General features: G+C 46.6%; 1 protein-coding gene across 3 annotated transcripts in view; it reads left to right on the top strand.

Moving 5' to 3' along the window:
- The first annotated feature begins 4,184 nt into the window (after window positions 1–4,184).
- NDEL1 (nudE neurodevelopment protein 1 like 1) overlaps window positions 4,185–13,059 on the top strand; it is a 44,374-nt gene continuing 35,499 nt past the window's right edge. Inside the window, exon 1 of one of the 3 annotated variants that reach the window (XM_048226465.2) lies at window positions 4,185–4,303. The gene's annotated coding sequence lies outside the window, so the exon portion shown is untranslated. The remainder of the gene's footprint in view (window positions 4,304–13,059) is intronic. The other 2 variants (XM_026520960.4, XM_048226467.2) reach the window with 2 other exon arrangements.

Here is a 13,059-nt window from a genome sequence, read left to right as displayed (position 1 = left end):
AGTGACTGGTTCAGAAGCAATAATTGAGGAGTTAGTGATTACAAATTCTATGATATTAATGAAAGACATTAAATCACAAATTAAACAAATGACACATCTCCAGCAAAATAAATACAAAAAATACCCATTAGGCACATTGTAGTAAAACTTCTGAAAACCAAAGACAAAGAGAATTTTAAAAAATTGGCTGAGAGGGTGCTCCAGTGGCTCAGTCGGTGAAGCGTCTGCCTTCAGCTTAGGTCATGATCCCGGGGTCCAGGGATGGAGTCCTGTGTCAGCATCCCTGGGGAGTCTGCTTCTCCCTCTCCCTCTGTCTCTCCCACCTGCTTGTGTGTGTGTGTGTGTGTGTGCGCGCGCGCACGCGCTCTCTCTCTCTCGAATAAAATCTTTAAAAAAATTTAAAAATTTAAAAAATTGGCTGAGAGAAAAAGACACATTACTTTTAGAGGAGCAAGAACAATAGTGACAGTTCATTTGCAAGTTAAGTGATGGGATCCAGGAAACGGTGGAAGTCAAGGCTACGTGTTATAACCTTTACATGATGGAAGGAAAACAACTGCCAATCTAGAATTTTTTTTAAAGATTTTTTAAATTTATTTATTTGACAGAGAGAGAGACAGCCAGCGAGAGAGGGAACACAAGCAGAGGGAGTGGGAGAGGAAGAAGCAGGCTCATAGCTGAGGAGCCCGATGTGGGGCTCGATCCCACAATGCTGGGATCACGCCTTGAGCCGAAGGCAGACGCTTAACCGCTGTGCCACCCAGGCGCCCCTAGAATTTTATATAGAGAAAAACATTCTCCAAAAATGAAGGTGGAACAAAGAGGTTTACAGATGAAAACAGAGAGAATTCATTGCCAAGAGAACGGCAATAAAAAATACTAAAGGACACTCTTTAGTCAGAAAAAAAATGATCCCAATGGCAGCAAAGAATGGAGGCATGAGTGAATGACCAGAGATAAATGTGTAGGAAAAGTACATGAATATTGACTGTGTGGAAAAATAATATCTTAGGAGTTTAAAAATATGTGAAATGTTAAAATACTTGACAATAAAAACCATAAGCGGGAGGGAGATAGGTAGAGTGAAATTACAAGGTTCTCGAGTTATCTGGGCAGTGGGAAAAGTACATGTGATAGTGGATTAGTAATTCAAAGATGCACATAATTTATTGCTAACTATTAGAAGAATAGTAAAAGAATGTATAATTATGAAGTTAATGGGGAGAAGAGAATAATTTTATTTATTTTTTATTTTTTTTAAAGATTTTATTTATTTATTTGACAGAGATAGAGAGAGCCAGCGGGAGAGGGAACACAAGCAGGGGGAGTGGGAGAGGAAGAAGCAGGCTCATAGCGGAGGAGCCTGATGTGGGGCTCGATCCCATAACGCCGGGATCACGCCCTGAGCTGAAGGCAGACGCTTAACCGCTGTGCCACCCAGGCGCCCCAGAAGAGAATAATTTTAAAAATCAAATTTAAAAAGATGTAAGAAAAGCTTGGGGCGCCTGGCTGGCTCGGGTGGAAGAGTGTGCAATTCTTGATCTAGGGGTCGTGAGTTTGAGCCCCAAGTTGGGTGTAGAGATTACTTAAATAAGCAAATAAACTTAAGAAAAAAAGGATGTAAGAAAGGTTTAAAATAGAGACATTTCTTTAAAATGCCCCTGCCTATTTGTATTTCTCCCGCTATGACCTTATTTATACCCCTTGCCCAGTTTTCTAGCTGGATGCTTTCCTTTTCTTATTGATTTTAGATGGATATAAATATAGGTAAATAGAAATATGTGCATGTGAATGTTGTAAGTACTTTCTGGTAGGGATCTGTTTTAAATCTTGATGCCTCGTTTGGAACACTAAGCGCCCCCTTTGACCACTTGCTCTGATGTTAGTGCGAAGAGAAATGGTTGGTTGAAGTCTTATGCTTTGCACCCAGTAGAAGCTCAAGAATTGTCTATTGAACTGAACTGAATTGAGAAGATCATGGGGCTGATCAAACATGGGGTGCCGCATTATCACGTGTAGAGTAAGGAGTTATCTGAACCAGTGACAGGAATAGTGAATAGTGAATAGCGAATAAACCGGACTGGCAAGAACTAAGAGAATCCCAGAAACAGCTCAGCCCTCTCGGAGGGGATGCCTGCAGCAGAAACGTATGCTGCATACCTAAGAAAAACCAGCAGGTGGCGCTCTTAAGACGTGCCGTGGCCTTCCAGACTCGCGGGGGGCCGAGATCGGGTTTGAGCGCCTACGAAGTGGAAAGTGAGGCTTGGGGAGCCTTGAACCTTAACTTTTTGGCTCTGTGCTTCCTCCAGAGGTGAAATCCCCAAGATCAAGAGTCCGGTGGGTTTTTTTTTTTTTCTATGTTTGCTTTCCCCGTGGGTCCCTGTATAACACCATCTATTAAATTCAACTCAGACCACTGTGGGTCCAAAACTTTGATGCGCAAACCAGTTACCTGGTTCTCCTGTGAAAATTCAAGTTCTGATTCGGTAGGACTGGGGTGGGGCCTGAGGGTCTGCATTTCGAACCAGCGCCCTGATGATGACCCATGCTCAGTAGTTCTTACTTCTAGAACACAACGGCCTGCACTGTCCCATTTCTGCGCACTATGGGAGGGGAGAGGGCTCTGCCCTCAGTTTGCAGCTTCCTGGAGTAAATTCTCGCGGGAATGTCTGCACTACAAGTGAGAGTGTGAGTCCACTTCCTGGGTGACCTTGGGCAAGCTGTGTGACCTCTTGGGGTCTCAGTTTCCTGATCTGTAAAACGGGAAGAGGGGTGCCTGGCTGGCTCAGCCGGAAGAGCTTGCAACTCTTGATCTCAGGGCTGTGAGTTCGAGCCCCACGTTGTGTGTAGAGATGACTTAAAAATAACAACTTAAAAAATGGGAAGAGTAACAGCCTCTACCTTAGAGAGCGGTTTGAAGGTTAGAGCAGGACGTCCTAGGTCAAACATTTAATACAGTCCCTGGCACATAGGAAGTCTCGACAAGGCTTGGGGTGCACTAGAAGAAGCAGCTAGATGGTCGCCCTGGGGGAGTGGTAAGTTGGAGGGAACAATCCTGAAGACGGTGCTATTATCTGAAAAGGAGGAGGTCAGAGAGGTGAGGGCAGAGAGCCAGGAGGAGGGCAGGTCTCCTGATGGGGTGGTGGGCCCAAGGATTGCTTTTGAGGGAGATGCGAGCCTGCTGCAGGCTAAGCAGGGATCCTTCTGGAAATGGAGAGGGGGGGTGGGAGCTGCACTCCCAGGCACGTCGAGCTTTGGGTTGTTGCCACATTTCACATCTTTAGGGGTCTTAGGGGGTTGTGAGCGGAGCTAAGAGGAACCAAGGCTCACCCTGGCCCTGCCCTCATGCAAGGCTTTGCCAAAGCCCGTTCAGCCTCACCCCACTGCTATGGGGTCCTTAGCCCAGGCTCCCGAGTCTGCCTGCATGCTTTAAATAGAGTGGTGTTGCCACAGCATCTGGAAGGCCCGTGGACATTTATGGACCCACGTGCAGCGCTCTGCTGAATGTTCTGGGAACACAGAGACAGAGCCACGCGGCCTCCACCCTCACTGGGTGACCCTGGGGAGGTCACACATCACCACGGGAAAGGAATGGTCAGTGCAGGGTCTCAGTAGCGGTTCTCGTAGATGGGGGGCCCTGCAACCACGCCAGGAGGAATCTCCAGACCAGGGAGGTCCGATCCGATAAAGATTGAGGCGTGGGTCCGATTCGCAGAGGCAGAGGGGAGGAGGGACTCATGGGACCCGTGTGAAGCCAGTTACACACATTATCTCATTCAAGCATCCACGGACCTGGGAGGCTGGTACTGGTATCACCTCCATTTCATCAAGGGGGGAAAGGAGACTCAGACCCCACGCAGCTCGTTCCAGGTCTCCCAGCTATAAAAGGGGTGGGCGGTGGCCCTCTGCCTTCAGTTCACGTGCTGTGCCAGGGTCTCTGCAGCTCCTACCCTCAGTAAGTGCTAGCTTTGCCCTTGCCCTTCCCCTCCAAATACAAGGACAGGGGCACGCACGCACACAGGGACAGTGGGCAGCCTCGAAGGCCTGGCTGAGGAGTGAGGACCTGATTTCTCTCTTCCCTTGTTTGGCATTGAAGGAAGTGTTGCTTCACTCCAGCTGAGCGAGGAGGCTAGCAGGGTTGCCTCACTTCTAGATGACGGCCCCAGCCTTTGCGGCCGAACCCACTTCCTGTCCTTGGACCTCTTTTGTCATATGGTGATTCTCACGCTTCCTGTTGACTTCTGCTTGGTTTCCGTGTGCGCGGCTCTTGGTCTGATCGGTGAGGCCCGGGACACAGGAACAGGTACCTCGGGATGGTGGGGGGCAGGGGGGCGGGGGGTCTGATTGGAGAAAGTCTGGGCCAGGTGAGGGCCAGCCTGAGGCACCCCAGAGCGGGGGGCTCCCGGTGGTCTGCAGACCCTCTCCGTCCGTGTGGCTGGGGGCACTCTCAAAGGCTGAGGGCAGTTCTGTGAGGCTCGTTTTGTCTCTGTGGGGGTCACACCAGATGATTGCTCTGGTGGCTTCCAGAAACCACATCGTCTATCCCCATCTCTCCCTAAGATCCCATCGCCTTGATTTGTCTTTCTGTTACTGGGCTGCCTGGCTAGCATTTTCGAAGCTCATAGAGTTTCTTGGGTTCAGACAGGTTTCTCTCCATGTGATGTTTAACAGCGTGCTGAGCTGACCAAGTTAGGGGCTTGCCAGGAGTCCAGCTCCTTCTCTCACTCACGGGCAAGTCACTCCCCTCCGAACGTGTTTTCTCGTCTACAAAATGGCACAGTGTCTGTATTTTGTGGGATTTTTTGTGATGCTTAAGCACGACAGTGATTATGAAAGTGTTTTGTAAACTGTAAGATGGTATCCTTCAGAATTTGACATTACTTTTAATTCATTTTCTAAATGGGTCTTGACCTTTTTTTTCCCTGGTACGATAGTTGATATAAACCCCCACAGTACAGAGAAAGCTTTTGCATGATTCCGTCCCCGAGGATTACCATGGACACTTCGGCGGATAGATTTCTAGACTTCAAAAAATTTTTTAAAAATGTATTTCGGTAAAATATACATAAAATTTACCATGGGTTTGGGTCCACAGTTCAGTGGCATCAAGTGCGTTCACATTGTTGGACACCCATCATCGCCACCCGTCGGCAGAACTCTTATCGTCTTGCAAAACTGAAACTCCGTCCCCACTAAATACCACGTCCCCACTCTCCTTTCCCCCAGCTTCTGGAAACCACCATTCTACTTTCTGTTTCTGAGTTTGACGACTCTAGACACCTCATTAAGTGGAATCATACAGTATTTGTCCTTTCGTGACTGGCTTCTTTCACTCAGCAAAATGGTCTCAAGGTTCATCCCTGTTGTCACAATTGCCTTCCTTTTTAAGGCTGAATAGGATTCTGTTGTGTGACTAGACCACGTTCTGTTAAGCCATTTGCATGTTGGTAGACACTTGAATTGCTTCCCCCTTCTGGCTGTTGTGAATAATTCTGTTATGACCATGAGTTCACCAATATCTGTTTGAGTCCCTGCTTTCAATTGTTTTGAGTATATGCCCCAAGTGGAATTGCTGGGATCATATGGCAATTCTATTTTTAAGTTTTTGAGGAATCGTCTTACTTCATACGTAGTGGCTGCGTCATTTAACAGCCCTACCGGTAGTGCACGGGGGTTCCAGTTTCTCCATGTTCTTGCCGACACATGCTACCTTCTGTGTTTTTGCTAGTCGCCATCCTAATGGGTGTGCAGTGGTGTCTTACTGCAGTTTTGACTGGCATTTCCCTAGTAATCAGTGGTGTGGAATATCATTCCATGTGCTTATCGGCCATTTGTATACTTCTTTGGAGAAACGTCTACTCGAGTTCTTCACTCATTTTTCAATCACGTTGTTTTTGTTGTTGTTGAGTCGTAGGAGTGCTTTATATATTCTGGAAATTAACTAGACTTTTAAAACAAATATTTCTTATGTCAAACTCTGTCCTTTAACCTTTTTTCACTTAACAATATTATTTGAGTATCATCTCTGGTTAATTTATAAATATCTACCTTGTCTTTCTTTCTTTTTTTTTTTTAAGATTTTATTTATTTATTTGACAGAGATAGAGACAGCCTGCAAGAGAGGGAACACAAGCGGGGGGAGTGGGAGAGGAAGAAGCAGGCTCATAGCGGAGGAGCCTGATGTGGGGCTCGATCCCACAACGCCGGGATCACGCCCTGAGCCGAAGGCAGACGCTTAACCGCTGTGCCACCCAGGCGCCCCCCTACCTTGTCTTTCTTTTTAAAAAAGATTTTACTTATTTATTTGAGAGAGAGAGCGAGAGAGCATGTGTGTGCATGCAAGAGCACGAGTGGGAGGAGGGGTAGAGGGAATGGGAGAAACAGACTCCCCTCTGAGCAGGGAGCCTGACACAGGGCTCCATACCAGGACCCCGGGTTCATGACCTGAGCCGAAGGCAGATGCTTCTCCAACTGAGCCACCGGGGTGTCCTTACCTTGTCTTTCTTAACAGCTATGTGGGATTCCAGTGTGTAGACATACCAGAAGTTATTGAACCAATCTCCTACTGATGGGTGTTTAGGCTGTTTCCAATTTATTGGTATAATAACAAGCAATGCTGCACTAAACGTCATTGAACACACATCTTTGCAAACTAACCCCCCATTATTTCCTTAGTATAAATCCTTACAAGTTTACTGCTGGGCAAATGTTATACATGTATTTACAGTCTGAGTCCATTTGTCTAAATTCCTCCAATAAATGTCATACTTTTTATTCATGTTAAATTTCATACCCACTTTTTTTTTTTTAAAGATTTTATTTATTTATTCGACAGAGATAGAGACAGCCAGCGAGAGAGGGTACACAAGCAGGGGGAGTGGGAGAGGAAGAAGCAGGCTCATAGCGGAGGAGCCTGATGTGGGGCTCGATCCCAGAACGCCGGGATCACGCCCTGAGCCGAAGGCAGACGCTTAACCGCTGTGCCACCCAGGTGCCCCCATACCCACTTTTATTAAAGGAACACAAAGCAACACAAAAATGAAAAATAGCAATTCCCCTTCCCATCTTCCCACTTCCAAGTTTTCCTTATCAGACACAAACACTTTTAATTATTTTACTTGTGTCTAAAGTGCCTGTGTAACTATTTTTTTCTATTTTAGTCATTATCTACTGACTTATTATGAAAAGTAAGGGTACATCACCCCATCTATATTAACGCTCCCCCATCTTCCTGATACGGTTATATTACAAATTGTGGTTAAATCAGTGTTCATGTTTATGTGATGAAAGTATGTTATGCTCAACTATGTAAGTATTGTTCTCCGAGCTATCTAATTTATTATTATTATTTCCTTCCTTTTGTCCAAGTTTTTCCCCCTGGAGTTGATGGTTGCCTCAGTTTTTCATTTTCTTAGTTTTCACATACATATCACTGTTTCCTCTCCAACAGGACTTTTAAATTTCTCTCAATAGGATCAGACACATCAGATAATCTCGTAGTTTCCATCTTTTTTTCAACTGCATATTTTATTTTATTTTATTTTAAAGATTTTATTTATTTATTCGACAGAGATAGACACAGCCAGCGAGAGAGGGAACACAAGCAGGGGGAGTGGGAGAGGAAGAAGCAGGCTCCCAGCGGAGGAGCCTGATGTGGGGCTCGATCCCAGAACGCCGGGATCACGCCCTGAGCCGAAGGCAGACGCTTAACCGCTGTGCCACCCAGGCGCCCCATCAACTGCATATTTTAATTTCAACCCTCACTGAAAACAAAAAGGCTCTTGTGTCATTCCTTTTTGTAGCACCATGTTCTTGTTTTATGAATGTAGTGATATCTTTATTTCTCGGAAGATATTAAAGTTTTTCTTTTTCCAGTTTACTTCTGCTTCGTCCACTGTATCTACTACTCCTGAATTTCTTTTATGTGATTTTGTTCCGTCTTTCACACTGGAGGCTTTTTAAATGTTGCCGGTTCCTTGCTAAATGTTCATTTTTTATGATCAAGGAGCTAGAAGCTGATTGGAGGCTGTGTGTGTGTGTGGGGGGTGGGGCATCTTGTTGGCTGTTGGGCTGCTCTGTGAGGTAATCCAGACCAGGCCATGTGGTTGGGAGACCTCTCTAGAGCTAGTTGGCTTCTGTCGAGAAAAACTCTCTGATCTCCTGCCTGGAGGGTACAAGTCAGGCTATAGGCATTCTGGGAGGCTGTCAGGGGAAGGAACCTAGGATCTCATTTCAGTGTACAACCGTTGAAGGATCTGCCTTCCTTCTAACCCCCTTCTCTTTGTAGTATGGTGACTTAGCCTTGCCCTCTGGTGTGGCCCAGTGTGCCCTAGTCGGGAGCTTTTCTGGTTTAGTTTCTCCAGAGTAAACATCTTCCTCCTGCTGGGGTGGCAGAGAGGTGAATACCTTGGCTTGTCATTTGCTGGGGCTGTGAAGTCAGCCTCTAAAATGCTTTGTAAACATACCGTAGTTTCAACAGACCTTCCTGTTTTTAGCCCCACCCCACCCGGCCTTCTGACGTAGCTGGCACCTCCAATTCCTGAGCCCGTGTGTCGGTCAGAGGCACGACCCTGCTTGTTTCCGGTTGGCATTCGGTTACCAGCCTTCTCTGATCCTCTCCATCAGCTTCCACTCGCCAACCTGCTTTCCATTTTCCAGATTCTGTTGACACCTTGTGTCATCATTGTCTTCTCTCCTGTACTCTGTCCTCGTGGATTTCTCCCTTTTAGAATTTTTGTCCGGTGTTTTTCGTGGTGTTTCAAGAGGAAGTGAAGATACAAGTATTCAACCCATCATGGTAACTGTGATGGTTATAACATTTGCACTCTGATCTGTGTTGTACGAGAGCAGTGACTTTCTCATACTTTTAACAGCATATTGAGCGTTACCGTTTATTTTAAACTTTGCTAGTCTGATAAGCAAAAAGTTATATCTCGTTGTTATTCTAATTTACATGTTCAAAACTTATTCATGATATGGCTGACTATCTTCCTACATATTTATTGGCCATTTTTTTTTGTTTTTTCCTATGAACCACTTATTTATATCCATTGCTCATTTTTCTTTTTTTTTTTTTTTTTTTTAAAGATTTTATTTATTTATGTGACAGAGAGACAGCCAGCGAGAGAGGGAACACAGCAGGGGGAGTGGGAGAGGAAGAAGCAGGCTCATAACGGAGGAGCCTGATGTGGGACTCGATCCCGGTACACCGGGATCACGCCCTGAGCCGAAGGCAGACGCTTTAACGACTGCGCTACCCAGGCGCCCCCATTGCTCATTTTTCTAGTGGGGTAGGAAAATTGTTAAATTGTCGATCTATGGCCAGCTCTGTAAAGAGGCGTAGGGTCAATCTCTTATTTTCTTGTCTATTCGGTCTCAGAGCACAGGCTTCGGAAAACAGCAGATCTTAATGACTATGTCTATATTTTTTAATGATATTTTTCCCTTCCTTGGATTAAGAAAATAATCTGTAGGGGCGCCTGGGTGGCTCAGTTAATTAAGCGTCCAACTCTTGATCTAAACTCAGGTCTGGATCTCAGGGCTGTAAATTCAAGATGCTCTATGCTGGGTGTGGAGCCTACTTAAAAAAGGAAAAAAAAAAAAAAAAGAAAGTAATCTGCGTTCACCGTAGCATTTTTGGAAAACACAAATAAACACAAAAAAAGAAAATATAAATCACCTTTTCTGTAGTTATGTACTTATGAAAATAAGAGTCATTTTACTTGTATTATACATTGTCGTATGACATGATTATTCATTGTAACTTGGTAGTCCATTGTGTGGCCATCGGGTCATTTATTTTGGGGTTAAAATCTTCATTAACAAGTTCCCCTCTGGATCATGACCCCGTCTAACCTTGTTTCCACTCTGTTATCTGCTTAGCACCCTCTTTTTGGGGGGAGGGGAAAGGATAAAAAGCAAACTTTAATCCTTTTCTGGTTAAAGTGTTACGAATTTCAAATCAGTGACTACAGACTCAACAGAGATTTTCTAGCACTTTCTGTCTTTTTTTTTTTTGTCTTCCTGTGGGTTGGAGGAAGAGACGGAGAAAGGTTGCTCTGGGGTTCTCCTTAGATTCCTCCATGGCTTTCAACCCCAGGGTGAAAAGGACGGAGAGCAAGAGCATCAGGGAGGAGGGATGTCTGTAACGAGGAGAAAACAGAAGCATATCAGGCAGGTGTCTGCAGAAGTCATCCCAGAAATACGAGCTTAAGTGAGAAAATGAGAAAGAATGAACTGTCCCTGAGTCTGCCATCAACTGTGTGTCCTCGGGCAGGTTGCTCAGCCTCTCTGGGATTCCCCACCCTCCTTCCTCATCTCAGGTAGATTTCTAAGTTCTCTCGTGTCTTCCAAGGCGCTATGAATACAGACTTTGTCACAGCTGCCGTGCGATCTGGACAAGCTGCTTAACTTCTCTGAGACTTGGTTTTCTCCTCTGTAAAGTGGGGACACGAAGAGCTACCTCATAGAGTTGCCGTGAATGGGTGTTTGGCAAGCACTTATCCCAGGGCCTGACCCACACTAAGTATCCAATAAACGAAAGCTATTTTTATTGCATGCCGATTGTTATGTAAGACGAGGATAATTATATCATCCCACACTGTGTGTATGGAACAGAACTCTGTCTTCTCAAAAGTGGTTTTCAAAGCTCAGCCTGCAGCTGGGACAGATGCCAAGGAGCCCAGTACAAAGTCACCACTGGCCACTGACCTTCCTTTTCAGTTCATTCGTCCCTGGGGCTTGGACACCGTCCAGATGCGGGCCAAGTAAACACGCGACTGTTTAGCACAGATAAGTGGGATACACGAGGGCTGGTCGACAGGGGAAGCAATAGGAAACGCCACTTTCTAAATATAAAATACCCAGGAGCGTAACAGAAGGGGACCTGAGCACTAGATGATATGAATCTCCAATGTAGGGATGCTGTGAAGAAAAACTGACATGCTCTCAAGTTGTGACGAGTGAGGGTGGAGATGGGGAAGAAGCTGTGGGTGGAGCTGAAGTTTTGCTCTTTGTGGCTGTGCATTCTTGGACAAATTACCCTCTTCTGTAAAACCAGCAGGCTGCATTCTATTTCTGTCCCCCAAAGGATGACCTTGGTACTCCTGGTGGCGTGCAGAGTGATGTTACATGGTACAGACAGCCGCACTTGCCATTTTAATAGCTATCTGTTTATTTTATGGAATATTAGGGAAAACAGGACTGACGGTTAATTCCAGGATTTCATAGTTATGGTTGTTTAGGGCTGTTTTGTAAAGTGAGTCAGTACAGGGGTGCCTGGGTGGCTCAGTTGGTTAAGCGTCTGACTCTTGATCTGGGCTCAGGTCTTGAGCTCAGGGTTGTGAGTTCAAGCCCCGAGCTGGGCTCCACACTGGGCATGGAGCTTACTTTAAAAAAAAGGGAGGAGGGGAGTCAATTCAAAGAAAAGTTCAAAGATGATATGGAGAAATGGCAAATATTGTGAAGGTGGTAAAATGAGAACATCAGATGTGGTAGCAAGAATAATAACCCCCCAAAGATGCCCACATCCTAATCCCCAGAACCTTATATGGCAGAAAGGGCTTTGCGGAGGTGGTTAAGGCTTTTGAAGTGGGGAGATTATTCTGGGATATCAGGGTGGGCCTCGTGTAATCGAAAGGGTTCTCCTGAGAGGAAGGCAGGGGGTCAAAGTCAGACGAGGTCATGTGGTGGCAGAGGCGCTGCTGGAGAGAGGCAGCTCGGGCTAAGAAGTCCCGGGGCATCTGGAAGCTGGAAGCGGCCAAAAGCCTCCAGCAGGAACCAGCCCTGCCACCACCTTGATTTTACCCCTCTGAGTCTCATTTTGGACACCTGACCTACAGAGCTGGAGGAGGGTACCCTAGTGTTGTTTTAAGCCACTCAGCATGTGGTAATGTGTTACCAGCGGTCACAGGAGACGAATACACCGGACTTTACATGCCCTTGGAAGTGGCCCATTCTGCAAGTTCGGAGACTCCCCAGGGCAGAGCAAACAAACTTGGCCAGAATAAGATGGTCCTCAGTCACCTGCCCTCACTGACCGACCGACCAAGGAGGGACCTGACCTTGCCATGACTTAGGGCAAACTGGCCCCGGAGAGCCAGGGACCTCAGCTCCCCCAGTGAGGGTGTTCAGCACCCAGAGGGCTGGACGGGTCCTGACTCATGGGAGCTGCTACCAACCTGCTCTTTTTATAGAGGAAGAAACCCAGACTCAGGGGAGGGAAGTGATGGGCAAAATCACCTGCTGATGGGGCCAGAAGAAATTCCTGAATTCCGAAGGCGGCAGGAGGGAAGGGCTCCAGGCCCAGGGAAGGGCTCCTGACTGCACCCTCGCACCAGGGTGGGGAGCCCTGAGCAGGGGTGGGGCTCTGGCTGGGGGTGGAGGGTGGGTCCTGCCACCCTTTGATCAACTCTTCTGTGTGTCCTGGCCTCCTGCTCTCACAGAGCGGCCTCTGATATCTTTTTATCACGATTTTAATAACTGTCCAACTAATACATGAGTTTTGAAAATCGTTGAAACAGCAACAGGCTTGGAGAAAGGACTTCCTGCTCCCCCACCTTCCCTGGGGTCCTGCCACCAGCACTTAGATCCCTGTCTTCTTGTCGGCCTGGCCTGCTCCCCTCCAAAGGGATGCGTATTTCCTTTGTATGGAAGGGACATTTCTGCCATGATTCACACGAGCCCTGGGACGTTTTGTTTCTGCACGTCAGCCTTTATGAGTCAAAACTGGCCTCTGTGGAACACACACTCTTGAAAAAAGCCCGATCTGATTTCGAGCAGAGAAGGTTTCTCATGTACAGGCCACAAAGCCCCCTTCTGCCGTTTTCAAAGTGGACATCGGGACCCGCTCTGTATTATACAGTGTAAGAATTGACAAAGGCTCGTGTGTAGTTTCCCTGAGAGCGCCTGGACTCCGTAGGTTGTGAGCCCATCTTAGGGTACAGTTATAAGTGGTCAGGGTCTGGTTCCCCTTATTGAGACAACGTTCTCCACATGTGTGACCCCCTAGAAGAGCAATCCTCACGTTCCAGGTTAGCTGTGGTTGACATCCGAGCTAGT

This window comes from Ursus arctos, unplaced genomic scaffold (genome assembly GCF_023065955.2).
Source record: "Ursus arctos isolate Adak ecotype North America unplaced genomic scaffold, UrsArc2.0 scaffold_14, whole genome shotgun sequence".
NCBI lineage: Eukaryota > Metazoa > Chordata > Mammalia > Carnivora > Ursidae > Ursus > Ursus arctos.
This window is presented reverse-complemented; position numbering and strand designations above follow the sequence as displayed.